This window comes from Haemaphysalis longicornis, unplaced genomic scaffold (genome assembly GCF_048455015.1).
Source record: "Haemaphysalis longicornis isolate Haplotype H1 unplaced genomic scaffold, Haemaphysalis longicornis Haplotype H1 scaffold_6, whole genome shotgun sequence".
NCBI classification, from domain to species: Eukaryota; Metazoa; Arthropoda; class Arachnida; order Ixodida; family Ixodidae; genus Haemaphysalis; species Haemaphysalis longicornis.
This window is the reverse complement of record NW_027526407.1, coordinates 130,478,491-130,494,142: the sequence shown is the minus strand read 5'-3', so window position 1 is coordinate 130,494,142 and position 15,652 is coordinate 130,478,491. Positions and strand designations below refer to the sequence as shown.

Sequence of the window (15,652 nt, the reverse complement as noted above, 5' to 3'; positions counted from 1 at the left end):
GATCTTTCTTTGCTCAGATATGTAGGTCTGTCTGTCTGTCTGTCTGTCTGTCTGTCTGTCTGTCTATCTGTATCTCTTTTATTTGCTTATATCTGTTTGTACTCGTCTGAACCTAAACATAACATTTTAAGCGCTAAAGTCCGAAACTTCATAATTATGAATCGCAACTACCATGTATAGGAGTTTATTGTTCCGTTGATGCTGGAACGTTGGTGATTGGCATTGACCGCACGGCAAAAAGAGGCAGAGAATCATTTGTTTAGATGATAGTGCGAGAACATTGCTTGAAAATAGAGAAGCGTCCTTGCGAACATGAGTCGAATTTTGACAATAGCTACGGGAGACGTTCTATAGCACGGATCACCGAGATGACGTACAGAGGCTTCTTGAATCGCGCATTCAGAGGCCGAATAGAAGTATAACCATGTTCGCTGAGGACATGGCGCGCCTCTTTCGGAGTGTAGATGAAAGTACCTTAACGGCAAGCTTGATGTGGCGAGAGTATTTTTAATTTTGAAGGGGCCACTCTCCCGGCAAAGAAGCTTCTGCAGGCGGCTTGGGAATCGTGATAATAATTGGGTACTTCATATGTATGAGGGGTAAGGCGAAAGCTAACTCTTTGGCAACCCATGTTGACGATGTCTAGATTGATGCAGAAGTGATGAGTGCGCCCTTTGTGGTTACTGTGACTACTTTACGTTGACCATTAGGGTAGGTACTGACATCCCTATATGCGAAATCTGTTCTTTTTCCTCCAAATATTCTAATGCACTTGGCATCGGGCTTGTCGGCGGCCGGGATGGAGGTCAAATGCATATTTTTTGGGCAAAGAGCGAACCCGGATGTGGCTGATCCAATGGTCCGGGAAGGCCTGACAGACAGTAGATTGCTTGAATGCGATATGGAGACAGTTTAGGAGAGGTAGCCCTGCAGGTGTTCGTGTTTAACGGAACCGTTGGCTTGGTAGGTGCCCTTCGATAAGCTTGGATACCATATTGTCGAGGTCAAGTTGTAGGAGATGGGCTGTTGATGTGTACATAGGTAGATTTGTTACTTGTTTTAAAGCTTTCCGGATTAATCGATCTATGTTTTCTGTGGCACTTTTGGTTGGGGTAAGGAAAGGTGTTCAATACGCTACTCGTGAAATCAGGAGAGCCTGCACGAGTCGGTTGAGATCTTTCTTCTCCATGCCCCGCAAGCGGTAAAAAACCCGTCGAAGCATGTTGGAGACTTGGTGAAACGCTTTTCAGAGTTTCAATAAGGTTTGGTCATTACGTGTGTTGGTGCGGACGAAAAGGCCTAAAACCCGAAGTGAGGAGCTGGGTCATATAGTAGGGCCATCGAGGTGGATACAGATGGGTTCCATTTGTGAAGCAGGGGAATGTTTGTGAAGGATGGTAAGTTCCAATTTTTGTGGTAAGCATTGAAGACCGACTGATGACGCATATGTGTTAACTACATCCGTGGCCTATTAAAGTGCGTCTTGGATGTTTCCCCTCGATTCAGTATCTGTCAGTATTGTGATGTCATCCGCGTAAAGCACGTGATGAACATGCGGGATGACGTCGAGTTGATGGGGTAAGTCTCTGAGGGCGAGCCGTAAAAGTAGTGGAGAGAGGACAAAATATTTATGCGTACCACAATTTCCGGGTGCAATAGGGTGAGATTGAACGTCTCCTACCCTGATAATGGCGTGGTGTTGAGTTAAGAAATCAGCAATGTATCAGTACGTGCGGTGGCCCCAGCCTGTTTCCTTTAGACGGGATAGTATGTATGAATGCAAGACATTGTCGAATGCGCCTTTCAAATTTAAGGCAAGACCGGCTCGCGGGGAGTGACGTGCAGCTGCAGCAAGGACCTCTTCTTTAGTTTAAAGCAGAAGATTTTGGGTTCTCAGATGCTTCTTCAACACATACATGGTGTTGGAATTGGGCCCTTGTTTTCAAGGAAGGTTTGAAGGCGCTTTAGTAATAATCGTTAAACAGATTTACCCACACAAGAGGTTAGAGAAATAGGCCGGAGGTTATGAAGGTGAGGGGACTTATTTGGCTTGGGTAGGAACCAGATCCCAGCCGTCTTCAACTGGGGAGGGAGTTGGCCTCAGCCCCAGTAAAAATTGATGTGGTGGAGCAGGTGATCGAGACAGGCACCATCGAGATTGGGAAGAAGCCGCTAAGTAGCTTGGTCGGTACAGGGAGCGCTATTTCTATAGCCCTCAGAAAGAGCTGCTTCTAGTTCATACAGTTGGAAGTCCTTATCCAGGTCATTGTTTGTCGACCCCGTGTGGGTGGGTGAGGTGAAGTGGCGGGAGGTGTTGAGATATTTTGCCGTGAGTGCTTGTATAAGGTCGGGAACCGATCCGTTGAATGAGTGTAGGGTTCTGGGAATAGAGCATTGGGATTCATTCTTGCTGGAAAGCGGGTCAATAAGATACCTTAGCAAATACCATGTTCGGCGATTGGTGAGGGTACTATGAAGGCTGTCACATAACTGAAGCCAATACTCTTCGGAGAAGTGTTTGGAGCATTCAGTGGCATCCTTCTTAAGTGCTGCAATTCCTAGTCGTAATTTGCGGGTATGTCTTTGCCGTTTCCATCCTCTAGTTAAGCTTCGATGGGCTTCCCAGAGATGTCGAAATTTAGCATCTACGCTAGGGGTCTGGAAAGTAGTGCCTATGATTTTTGTGTTCATTCGCACTGTTTGAGTAATGTCATAAATCCAGTCGGGCAAAGGTTTGTCGGGGGTCTACGGGGCGCGACGAATTATCCTTGCGAAAAGCATCCCAGTTGGTAAGGCGAATGGTGGCGAATGGTGAGGCGAGTGATGGCGAATGGTGAGTTGGATGTCATGGCCGGATCCAAGGTTCTCGTGAGTTGACGACAAGAGTACATGTAAGGTGCCCTTGAAGAAACAGAGGTCTGAGGAAGTGTCCCTCGGTTTGCTGGTTCCCGTTCTTCTCGGTAAGCCGGGGGATTAAGAAGGAGGAGTTGAAAATCATCAACTGCTTGCACCACAAGGACGCCCCTTTTCGTTTTCATCGGGTAGCCCCATTGGGGATGGGCGCATTTAAATTGCCGAGACTAAGGGGGGGCCCGGTTTTAGCCATAGCGATGGCATCACGTATTGGGGATGAAATGTGGGGGGGCAGTTTTAGTAGGGCAGCAATATGTGTTCACAACGTAGAGGCTTGATTTACGTTTAGGTGATGGAGATAGGAGCTCGGTGAACACATGATTACACCTTTGTTGTGGGGTGATGTGTGCAACTGTAGATACGGTGTTGCGAATAAGTGTGAGGGTGGAACCATTATTTGGCGGGCCGTAGGGGATATACCCCAGGAGCTTAATGTGAGAATTCGCCTCCTGTACGGCAATGACCGCTGGCTTAGAATCAACGGTGGTGATGTATTGAGTAAGGGCCGGAGCTTTTTGTTTGATTCCACTACAATTCTATTGCAGGAGTGTTTAGGCTGTCTCCGCGCCATAAGCTAGGTAGGCTGGGATGGCATTTTGGGCGTTTCGGGCGTATGGTACGGTGCGGGTGTGTGTCCTTAAAGAACTTTTGTAGTCCTGTCCTGCCTGATTTGCCGAGCTTATAGTTTTGCTCGACCGAACCGGGTGGAGCGCTAAATAAAGGTGACGTGTTTCCTGAATGTGCTATACTCCGTGCGAAGCCATACAATTTTTTATGCAATTTTTATTTTCTTCTCGAATATTTTGAAGATCTTGGTTTATGGTGGCCAGCTGTGTAGCGAGTGCAGCGAAAATGTTTTGGATTTGCGGGGGTGGCGGTGTCTGTTGATTGCGTTTTGTAGGGCGATTGGGCGCTGGACTAGGAGGGTTAGGTTTCCTGCGCTTTTCGCTAGCAGTGGATTAAACTTTCTGTAGGGCATCAAGGGGAGCTTGGAGCGAAGCCATTGAAGTGTTTTGCTGTTCAAAAATTTGATTAAGGCGCTTACATACACCACTGGTGGTTGGGTTCTCGGATTGTTGCTAAGGGAGTGTGAATAGGTACTGAGGTTGAGTTGTGGGAGAGACCCGTTGAGCCCAGCTTACCTGTTTTGGCTGGTTGGACTCGGTGTTGTGTAAAGGTTTTGAATCCAAAGACTGGGCGACTTGTGTGCGTGAGAATGGCTGCGTCTCTGTGCTGAAAGAATTGTTGAGCGGTCTCCATGACGGCCACAAAATAAGGAGAATGCTCGTGACGTATCAGATGTGCTGGCATGGGCTTGTCTGAGTCATCTTTGCCGAAGAACAAAAGGGTTCGGCATAACGTTTAGGACAGCCAGTTGGCCCGGACGGGTGTGGGCTGGAACAAAGGTCGCTGCTGGCGAGCATGGCTGGTTTGGTTGAGCCTCCTTCATCCCGCAGTGATAACATACGGGAGCGGTTGGGCGAGGACAACCCGTGGCTTCTTAGCCGATGGTATGACACGTAGAGCAGACTGGGATAGTTTTTCTGTAGACCAAGCATTGGTATTCTACGCCGTACAACCGTACTGTGTAAGGGACCCTGGGCTTGGCGAAGGTCAGAACCACTGTAGACGACGTGTCATTCTTCGAACTGTGTAGACTTCATCCAACGACTCATCAATGTTGTCGAGAATGTCTGCTTTAGTGAGTCGGGTCGGGACCCCACTGATGACGCCTTTGAAGGAGTCGTCAAGGGCCAGGCCGTAAAGTTGGAAGGGGTACTGCTTGTTAACAAATGTTAGATGTTTGACTTGACCGAGAGCTCGTGCCACTTCAGAGGACGGAAGCCTGATGGTGGTGGCAATGTTTTGAGTTACGTTCACTACGAGGAGCAAATTTGCCTGACGCCCCGTGACCTTGATGGCGTTCAATAGGGCCACGGAAGGATAAGCGTATTGGATGTAGCCAAGTGGGAGTCCACCCTGCTGACGCAATACTAGTTTGAAATCATCCTTGGGCAATGGCTTAGTCCATTTGAAAGGCCTACTTGTGGGTGCCGGGGCTTGCTTGGTTTGTGGGGGTGGTATAGCAGCGGCAGGGTTTTTTTGCGGCTACACTGCTCCTCCGGCGACATTGAGCTCGGGATACCACCTCGATGAAGTCTTGCTGGTGATGATTACTTTTAGCTGAGTGATCTTCCGTAATACCGAGATTCATTTCAGTGCCCGAGGCTGTGTTGGGTGAAGCCTGATGGGATTGGTCACCGATAGAGCGGCCTTCTGCTGTATTATCACAATCCCTTTCTACTTCCGGAGAAGTATTGTCTAAAGGCACAGGCATGGTGGTAGGGGTGTCTTGCATGATGAACTCTTTGGGTGCGCCTACCGATTCGCCGTAGGCATGGCTCGGGAATTGTGAGCAAATAAATCAGGAAGTATTCACCAAGCGTTATCAAGGCCGGTGTCCAGATGATCACAAGAACTTGATGAGTCCGGTAGTCGTGGATGCAAAGCAGAAGGAAGTGAAACTGCCACATTACTGGGCAAGAAACTGCGGAGCCAGTGAAACACACGTCAGGGCAGCGCATCTCTTCTTTTTTTGCTCAATTTGTTAGATTCGGTGAACATTCCAGCTTGCAATTAAAGTCTTGCACATGGGTCATAACGTCACTGCTATCACTCTGCCACATCATACCTCTTCCCTTGCAAATGCCATTAAGTGGTGTCAGAAGCGCGTGTCTGCTCTCCTAGAACATGTATGAGCGGAAATCTAAATCAAAGTACTCGTCCTTATTATTTTTCTGTACTAGAAAATGGCCTACCAATCAGGCAATATCGAAGTGGTATGATTAGATTGAGACAAGTTTCAGATTCTAAACGCATTACCGAAACACCAGCGGCAATTTTTATATTTGCGGGTAACTGCAGCGTCAGCGGTTGAGGCGAGACCGGTCCACAAACGGTCCTCTTTTCCGGTTTGACTGCATTTGCTCAATCAGCACAGCTCTGAAAACGGGTATGAATGCGTCAGCAGACGAAAGGGCGCATAGTTGTACGGTGGATATGGCGCCGCATTGCAGTGAGGAGATCAGTTACTACATACTCAAACGACTCTAGATCATTTATAAGTTAACTACAGACAGAAGCTCAAAGGGGTCGTGAGAACAATATAAAGTTTGTTTTATTTGAAAGATTTTGTGTTTACATAGTGCTCCTAGCGCTTGTCCGGCAGAAAATGATGGCGTATTCACTGAGAAAAAATAATCTAATTTAGGTAAAAACTTTGATTTTCCCGCCGGACTCGTGCGTTTTCGGGACGTTAGCAATGTAGTCATAAAAGCGCACAGAAACGAACTTGCACTGCGTTATTCGGTTGCAGCGCTGCTTCCCGTCAGTTTTCCCAGATGGCGCTACCTTACTCATGCACGAACCGTTGTGTGCCGTCGCTTTGTTTTTTATTGTAATTTCCCCTGGATGTGTTTTTGTTACTATAGCAAGTAATATTTTCGTGAAACATGGGGTATCATCGCCAAACACGGGCACGTAGGAAAATGTTGCTTATGCCAATCGGTCAGTTCGTGTAAGACATCTGGAAAGCGGGTAACTGCTGTGCAGCTAAAACAAGCATAGTTTACGCAGTAAAAACAACAGTACGCATCGGTACTTCTATGTTTAGGTGTGCTTTCGTAACTTCCACTGTTTATCCCCCGATTCTTGCTGCTATAAAAAGAAAGTTCCTTAAAATTGAGCGCAAATAGCTCGTTCGGCAAGCGTATGAGCTCCGCCTAATTTGCGTTTGCTTTCGCCGGCCTCCGACCATCGCAGAGCTGGCAGGTAGGACCTAGAAATTCTGGAAGAGAGCTAGTGGGTCGCACGGCCGTTTCCTTCTTTCTTAAACATATTTGTGATGAGGTAGATGGCAATGCTGGTGTGTGCATCGGGGAAGGTGTCGATGACGACGAAGAGCAACCATTTAACGAGGACGATCCCCCTGTGAGGGTATGTGCTGCCTAGGTGTCGCCACTAGGGAACCGCCAGAATAGCTGGCAGAAAAAGTGACCTCGGATGAAGAGGAGGAGGAGATCGTAGCTGGTGACGATGCAGGGGTATTCGTAGCAGCAATACTTACTAGGGCTACCCGCAAGGTGCGGTAGCCGTCGTCTACTGAGGCCGTCGTTAAGGACGCCCGTAGACCGAGGCGGGCTAGAGTGCCAGCAATTCCTCGACCGCGCATTATATCGCCGGCTTCGACTGGACAGCCTTGGCGTCGTTGACCGTGCATTATATCGCCGGCTTCGACTTGTGACGTCGCGTTCCCTCTGTGCCGATCTACCGACAGCCGCCTAGTACCGAAACTGGCCAACGCCTCATCCGTGAGTGTGCCCTACGAAGTGCGACGCTTCTTCTGTAACGGCCAGGTTTCTAGACTGTGAACTGTTAATCTTTTGTCGCCATCGCCCGAACTTTGTATCTTTAGGAGAGAGTTTTGTGTCTCGTTCTGCTCGTCCCTGCAATGTCGTACTTATTAACTCGTCCGGATAAATGTTCGTGCCCGTTATCATAAAGATCTCAAGCGCCTGTCTCGTTTGTGCGACGCAAATCCCGATGTCTCAGCCACTAATACCATCACACATATAGAATAGTTGATGCGAAGTGTGTTAAAACTGGTGTCAGTATGATTCTAATAGGCAATCTTTTGAAACATCCAAACTCTTGTTTTTTTTCTTCTTGGCCTCTTTAATCAACCAGGTTTCGGGAACACCCGCAATGTGGACGCCAAATGTTCCTTCGCAGAGCGAAGCTTAATATCTACAAGAGTTCTCACAAACCTTGCCGGATAGATGTTATTTCTGCCATATAAAGAAAGCATCAGGGACACGTGACGGCTTAGAATTTTCATTTGTGCAGTAATTTTTTTCCATACAGCCAGATGGTGTACGCGCCAATTGGATTACCTCAATGACTAAGCCGTTCACTGCTGATTCAAAGCACCCTGGTTGGATTCCGGCCACGGTAGCTGCTTTTCGGACCAAGGCGAAACGCATGAACGAGTGTGCGTCTCGTTTTTGCGCATGTTGAAGATAACCAGGTGGTCAAAATAATCTGGCTTCCTCTACTACAGCGCACCTAATATTTCTGGTGTGGTTTCGGCATGTAAATGCCAAAATCAATGTCATTGCGCACGCAACAAACACACAGCTTAAACATTTTATTTTACGGTACCAGAATATTTGCTTGAGACAAGTGCCAATACAGAAATATTCCAATTGGGTATTTCGTGTTGCAATTCTTCGGGATTTCGCTTCATTGATATGTGATATACAACGATATTGAACAGGATTAGTGCCCTTTGAAAACAGTTCAAGGTTTGTACCATTCGGTTTTGTCAGAGATTTTTCGCCGAGGTTTTACCGAATGGCAATTGTTAGAATTCCGGACCCCGAAAGGTGGTTAAAAAGCTTTGTGCACGTGACTACCTTTTGTCAAGTTACTCAAGATAAAATTCACGGTTAGGAGGTGCGTTGTAGTTCTAAGGGGATCTAGGTGGTTGCCCAAAAAGAGTTGTTAAGGTTAGCACCAAAAAGTGTACGCGTAAAGCGGCTTTTTTTGCTTGGAAAGTGTGCAGAATTGTTATTTTTAAATATTGACCATTGCCAGCAATCGCGCATAACATTTATACTGGCGGTGTGCCTCAGCAATAGGTTTTTTCCGGCTGCAGTTTATGTATTATGGCAGGGATTCTTAACGTACTAGTGTCCATCACGAGGGCGAACGTTGTTTAATAAAGTTGCTCCAATATTTTGTGCATCATGAACTGTCAAGACCTTGTGGCCTCACAAGAGGATGGAAGAGATAGACGAACTAGGATGTCTGTATTCAACTTCATTAGAAAATTTACAAACCCCAGTGTTTCAATACCATAGTACCTATACAGAACTCAACGGGGAATCTACAACATATCTACAATCTACAACGGGGAATCTACAACATAACCTCTTTCCAGCATTTCCTAACCAACATTCTCTGCTTAAAAAGACCTAATTCATGACGGCGCCGATTTCAAGTTAACTATAAAACAGCTTTGCAACTGTCTATCTTAGCCATTACACCCGCGGACTATACGGCGGAATAACAGGGGCTACGGCCCACTAATAAATGTCTGCATATATGCGTACACCGGTATTACGTAGTTCAGAGTATGAATAATTCGAACTTTTCAATGTGCCGGCAAAAAAGCTTCGTTTATTGCCTTCCAGCCTCATCACGCTCATGTAGTTGTTTAGTGTTATCTTTTGGCAGGCCAAAAAGACATGTCTTGTGATGCAACAGTCCGTAGTTCTTAGCTTTCACTGACGAAATTCCCTGACAGTTTTATCAATGTTTGTTCGACAATGCCTAGTTGGCGTATTGTTGCCTCGTTGGCGGAACTCCAACGTTCGATTGCTACTAGTGATCTGTTTATCTCTTAGCGCCACAGAGCAGTGGCTAGCATAAAAACAGCGTTCATCTTGAGCTATTTACCGGGGTGTGCTTCGCGCAATTCAAAATATTTCCAACGATTGGCTGGTCCACAGAGATTTGTCGTAAACTATTCCCATTTATTGTATTATTTATTACAGTGACACAAACTTGTACTTTCATACGAAAGTTTTGGTGGCACATACAGCAATCTCGAGCTAACGTCTAGCGTGTAGCTTTGATACTATATTTCAGAAAAGACTAACGACTAAAAATACTTTCTAGATTGCTTGACCATTCTGTAAAAACAGTTCTTCCAGGCCCCTAAATCTTTCTGCCATACAGCGCTTTTGATGATTTGTATTTATGAAAAGAATTAATTTTTTCCGGCTTTTTCATTGTATGGCTGAAGTAAATTCGGTGGGCAGTTGATAGCAGAAGACGCCATTTCGCAGGCAGAATAAAATGAGAATGCGGCAAAACGAGCCTAGGCAGGTTTTTTTCTAATACCTGCAATTGCTACGCAGTTTTTTGGATTGGTTAAGCTATCCAAACATTCACGTGACTTTCATGCAGCCAATGGCCGAAAAGCCCCGTATTCATTGTACAATCGTATTATAACCTTCCGCCAATCACATCACAATTGCAGTGCTCATTGCTTCTCCCTCAGAACACAAATAAATGATATCTGCCGTCGTGCGAAGGCCAGAAAAAGAAAGATTGCACAAGCCAGACAGATGATCAGACAAAATCACCAATGAGACCGACAATTTCTGTATGTATAGATGTCCATAAGTGGAAATAAAGAATTCATTCATTCATTCATTCATTCAAATTGAGCCACAGATTCGTTGTCACCATGCTCGCGGGCCTACTTCAAAAGAACACAAGCATCTGCTTGGTCGTGGCCCAAAAACAGATGACAATGCTCGGACAGGCACGGGGACCCGTTAAAAAGGCAGGACGAAGTGGTAGAATGACTGACTCAGGCGCATGCTCGAACAGCATAAGAACCCGATCAGCGTCAGGCCCGTCAACCGCGACATGACCTCACGCCTTTTTTGCGAGACAGCGTTTCGCTGTGCATTGGAGAAAAGCAGCTGCTCTTCCTTAAAGGCAGCTGTGTTACCAAAAGTGGCCTTAGTTTCTAACTTGCTGAATCACCGTGGCTCAGAATATATGACCTTGTTTTGTTGAAAAATACATATTAGAAACCCAGCAACAATTGCAAGAACAATTTAGAACAATTTGTTGGTTTCAGAAAGTTAGGAAGATTTTCTTAATAAAAATATTTATATTTTGCCAACAATTGAGACTAATATTTTTAGGGTTTAAATTGAGCGCAGTTGTTTGCTTCGAATGCATTACGCACGCAAGCAGGGGGAATACCCGTGCGAGGGGTATAGCAGATTTTCCTAAGCTGCACACTCCCGACGAGAAAAAAACTGTGAAAAGAACACTCTGTGTTTGAATACGAAAGCTTCACGTGAGAAGATAACTCCAGCATGTGAGCAGCGGATTGCCCCAAAATTCTAGACCGCTTCAAAAAAAATCAAGGCCAAGGCAGAAATGGGGCTCTTTACTTGTAACGAATCTCAGGAAGTCGTGATAAAATGTTCTCCTTAGGATGGGTCGAAATTTTAGTTCGCACGAAACAGTTTATGTACGCCATAACCGACAAGGCTGGAAAAGAGGACGCGAAAATTGTGACAAATATAATGGAACGCGGGGAGTTTGCTTGTGCAAACCTCCCTACATACACAGATTACGCAAATAGATCTGTATGCCTAAAACAACCTACAAATTTTCCGAAATAGGGCCATAGAAAAGAAAAGTGCCAGCGCAATCTTGTACCTATGCATGTGGAACTCCATGTAAAATATTCTTGTCATGAGATAAAGGTGGCCATTATTCACATAACGTTTGGGGAATATGAGTTTAGGGGAAGTTTATTGCCGCAACAGAAATGTCAGTACGCCTAAATTTACGTACAGGAGTAGCACTCACGTATGAGAAACGTTCTACCCACTTTCCCAAGTATACGAAACCCTGAAGAATTAAATCAACGTTAACTGTATGGAAATGTCAGTAGAAATACATAACAGAGGAATCGCTTCCTACGTTGGTATAAGGCGAAGGACTTATTTGCCCGTAGCATCTTATGTGCCTCAGTGTGATATGCCTCAACAGCGTATCCAAAAGAGTGCCACTGGTACTGTAAGTACATTTGCAACATATGTTAAAATAGCGGCTAAATATTACCTCCAGTCATTGCCAAAATTTGAAGGTCAAAGCCGGAAACACGCAAGCCACAAAAAATTAGGTGTACAAACACAGGCCACAAGCTAAGCTGAGAGGTTTCATTGAGAAATCTAGACAAAACGCTTTTCTTTCTTACTCTAGTAAAGAAATTTTTGTCACATCTAAATGGTAAGCTTAGGTTTGATTTTTTTCGTGGTCGAGAATGCTTGGGATCGGCTTAGAAATTTTTGAAAAGGGTGTACCTGCAACATGTTTACTTTTTGCATTTTTGAGAAAATGTGTATGCACACCCGACGTCAACAATTTCTGAAGCGCCATTTCTAAGTGGAAGATAATTTCTCTGTTGCGCGGTGGCTAAGCTCCTGCTATGGGTGTCAGGCCGATAGGAACATTACTGCGTATGAGAATGAAACTCACTTCTACATTATCGTACTTTCTGAGAGTAGGTTTCCGTGCGTTATCACCAATGTTACTAGTTAAGCACGCAACATCGAAAAATATATTTGCAAATGTTGGGCTATAAGGACAACACCATGTTCGAAATGAGCAAAACTTACGTATAAAATTGACAATATATTCGTTCTGCACACATATAGTATACGTACAGTTTTCCTTTTGGAAAAAAATATCCCCAAACGAAGCGCACGTAAATCGTGTAGATTCCACAAAGGAAGAAGTCGTGTGACAAATAAACTTATGTTTTGTCATTTCTTCTGCTATGCACTTTCAATATTTTTGTGTGGTTTGTATGAACTAGTCTTTTAAGTTACCACGAATAACGTTAGAATGCTCGCAGTTCACGCTCCCTGAACGATCGTTTTCCAAACCGTTATTCCGTGAGCAGCCCAACAACTACAAAAATATAGATAAAGACAACTAAATTGTTCAATCAAAATATATTTGATTGCTAGCTGAGATGATCAAAAGAATTTACAGGAAACCATTTTCTTACCAGTAGCACTTGAGTGGCTTAAAAAATAAATAAAAAAATGCAGTTGGTTTGGCAGTGCGGTTAGATAAGCCTTGTTGTTAAATTATCGTGCGGAAACTAATCGCCTGCCTTATTGCAAACTGAGGCTTTGCTTTTGCCAGGTGCTATTTAGAGTCGGCTGCTGCTGGCCACTAAAAGGAACTAGTTGGTTCTATTACCTGTAGATGAAGTAGGCGCAGGGACGGGTAAAAAAAAAAGGCCTAGCCAGCACTGAATTTCCAATCGTATATTATACAGTAATCGCTAACTAACGAGAAGAACCATTTGGAATGTGAGAATGCTTTTTATGCCAAATAGGATAAACACAAGCAGTCGTTTTTTATGCGCATGTTCTCTTCCCTACTTACGTTTTTATTACAAGAGCTCTCTAATACAGTGTTGCCCACATTTACTTAGGAAAATTTTATTATTTTTCGGAGTTCACTATCAAGCATTAGTGTTACGAAGGTCACAAAACTTTTATCTACGAAAAACTGTTATTTCACACGCCGCAGCGTTGGTTTTTTAATATTATTTTTCTTTCACATTACCGAACCAGTAAAGTTTAACACAATTAAAATGTGTTTTTTCAAGTTGTTCTTTTTATTGAAATAAACAAACCCCTATATCCTTGTTTCAGTGCACGGCTGCGAATGGGTACTGCCAAAGATTATACTGGTGCGTTTGTGATCACGGCATGTGTAAACCAATGAAAGGAAAGAATACCCCCTTTGGTTAGGTCAAAATTATCTCAACCAGCCAAAACTATGATCAACAAAAGTACTATAAATACGACCCCAATATTCAACGGCGACTATATTTGACAGAGCAATGTTCCTCTCATTGTTCTCGAAGAATGTGTTGTATTCTGTACTGCACAATAAAAATCAAGCCACGTGCTTTATATTTCTTAAAGCAATTGAAGCCGTATGTACTTGCCTAAGAAAACTCCTTAACTAAGCATGCACAGCTGGAGCGTCCTGCGTATGTTCACCCCGAAGAAGAAACAACCTTTATCCTTCTAAACCCTTTGTGTAGATACCTATTAACTATATTTCGGAGGCGTAATCGTACCTCAAATGAATTATTCTCTTTCCGCATTTCTATCAGGAAACAATGTATAGCATTACGTCGAATTACCAAGTAGGGTAATAAAACGGGGACTAAAAGTATTGTTCCACGATTTTGTGAACGCGAATACCCCGTAATACTTTTCCCACGAGAGATAGTCTTAACACAAATATTGGGACCCGGAAACGAAATTTTTATTTTTTAGGCAATCGCTGTAGTCATTCTAACAAAATACGAATGGACATGGTTTAAGGCAAGGTCGCACCGCCAAGCTTCATATGATGCATCCTAAGAATTCAAGTACTGAGCCCATAGTTATTTATTTTTTTATTTATTCAATACTGCAGGCTTGCCAGCCCAAGCAGGAGCGGACAACAAACGAACCAATAAGAAGAATGCTTGAGTCACAATTGTAAGGAATAATACAAGGTATAGAGATAAAAAAATGCATTTAACAAGGTTGATGCATCAGCTCGGCACAGTGGCATTTGGACTAAAATAAGCTTCGAGGGATTCAACAGTAGAAAGTGCAGAAACGGGTAACGAATTCTATTCTTGAATAGTTCGGGGAAAAAATGAAAATTTGAAAACGTTAGTCCTAGATAAAAATGGGGTTAGAGATTTGTCATGGGTGTGACGGGATCTGGTTGAGAGTGAACATACAAACTACTATCTAATCTCAGCTTTTTATTAACCAGTTGGTGCAGAAACTTCAAGCCAAGAAATTTGCGCCTTAGTTAAAGAGTTTGGATGTTATTTGTGTTCATTAGTTTAGATACGGAATCAAGACGGCTATATTTGGAATAGAAAAAACGTGCAGCTCTTCTTTGGATTTTCTCGAGATTGCTAATGTTAACTTTGGTGTGCGGATCCCAAACTGTGCAAGCATATTCTAATTTAGGTCTTATGAGGGTTGTTTAGGCCAGATATTTAACAAGAGAGGGAGCATCTTTAAGTTTATGCCTCAGTTGATATAACTTACGGAACGCTGAAGCGTAAATGTTCCTGATATGAGTAATTCAGCTCAACTTGTTAGTAATTGTGACACCGAGATACTTGTATTCAATATTCTAAGCAAAAGGATTGTTGGAAATTATGTAGAAGAACTTGAGGGGATGAGCTTTATTATTAATTCAAAGATAAACTAATTTCTCGTAAATAATTTTCATACCCCATTGCGTGCACCACGAAAGCATGCTATTAAGAAAAGAATGTAGGGCTGTATGGTCATCTAGAGAGTGGATGTTATTAAACAGAATGCAATCATTGGCGAACCGACGTATTTGTACAGGTTCAGCAACAACATCAACAATATCATTAAAATAGATAAGAAAAAGTAGGGCCCCAAGTACGCTACCCTGTGGAACACCAGATGGAACTGGGAGGAAATCTGAAAAGTGGTCATTAAAGCTCATATACTGCTTACAGTAATGAGCTCGGAAGAAACCTATGCTACAAGGGAAGGAGGAATCCCTGTTCATCATCATCATCATCATCATCATCATCATCGCCAGCCCATCTACGCCAACTGCAGGGCAAAGGCCTCTCCCATTATTCTCCAAATACCTCGGTCCTGTGCCAACTTTGACCAATTTATCCCCGCAAACTTCTTGATCTCATCTGCCAATCTAACTTTCTGCCGCCCCCTGCAGCGCTTGCCTTCTCTAGGGATCCACTCTGTTACCCTTAATGACCAGCGGTTATCTTGCCTTCGCATTACATGCCCTTCCCACGTCCATTTCTTCTTCCTAATTTCTACTAATATGTCTTAAACACCAGTTTGCTCCCTGGCCCACTCCGCTCTCTTCTTGTCCCTTAATGTTACACCTATCATTTTCCACTCGATTGCCCGCCGAGTCGTTCTCAATTTAAGTTGAACCCTCTTAGTGAGCCTCCAAGTTTGTGCCCCGTAGGTGAGTACCGGTAAGATGCAGCTGTCATACACTTTCTTCTTCAGCGACAATGGTAGGCTGCTATTCA

At 44.1% G+C, this 15,652-nt stretch overlaps 1 long non-coding RNA gene across 1 annotated transcript in view; it reads left to right on the top strand.

Annotated features, from left to right (window-relative positions):
• LOC144141944 (uncharacterized) overlaps positions 1–13,483 on the top strand; it is a 51,501-nt gene extending 38,018 nt beyond the window's left edge. Inside the window, exon 3 of the long non-coding RNA XR_013316766.1 lies at positions 13,242–13,483. This is a non-coding gene — a long non-coding RNA (uncharacterized LOC144141944). The remainder of the gene's footprint in view (positions 1–13,241) is intronic.
• Positions 13,484–15,652: the final 2,169 nt, after the last annotated feature.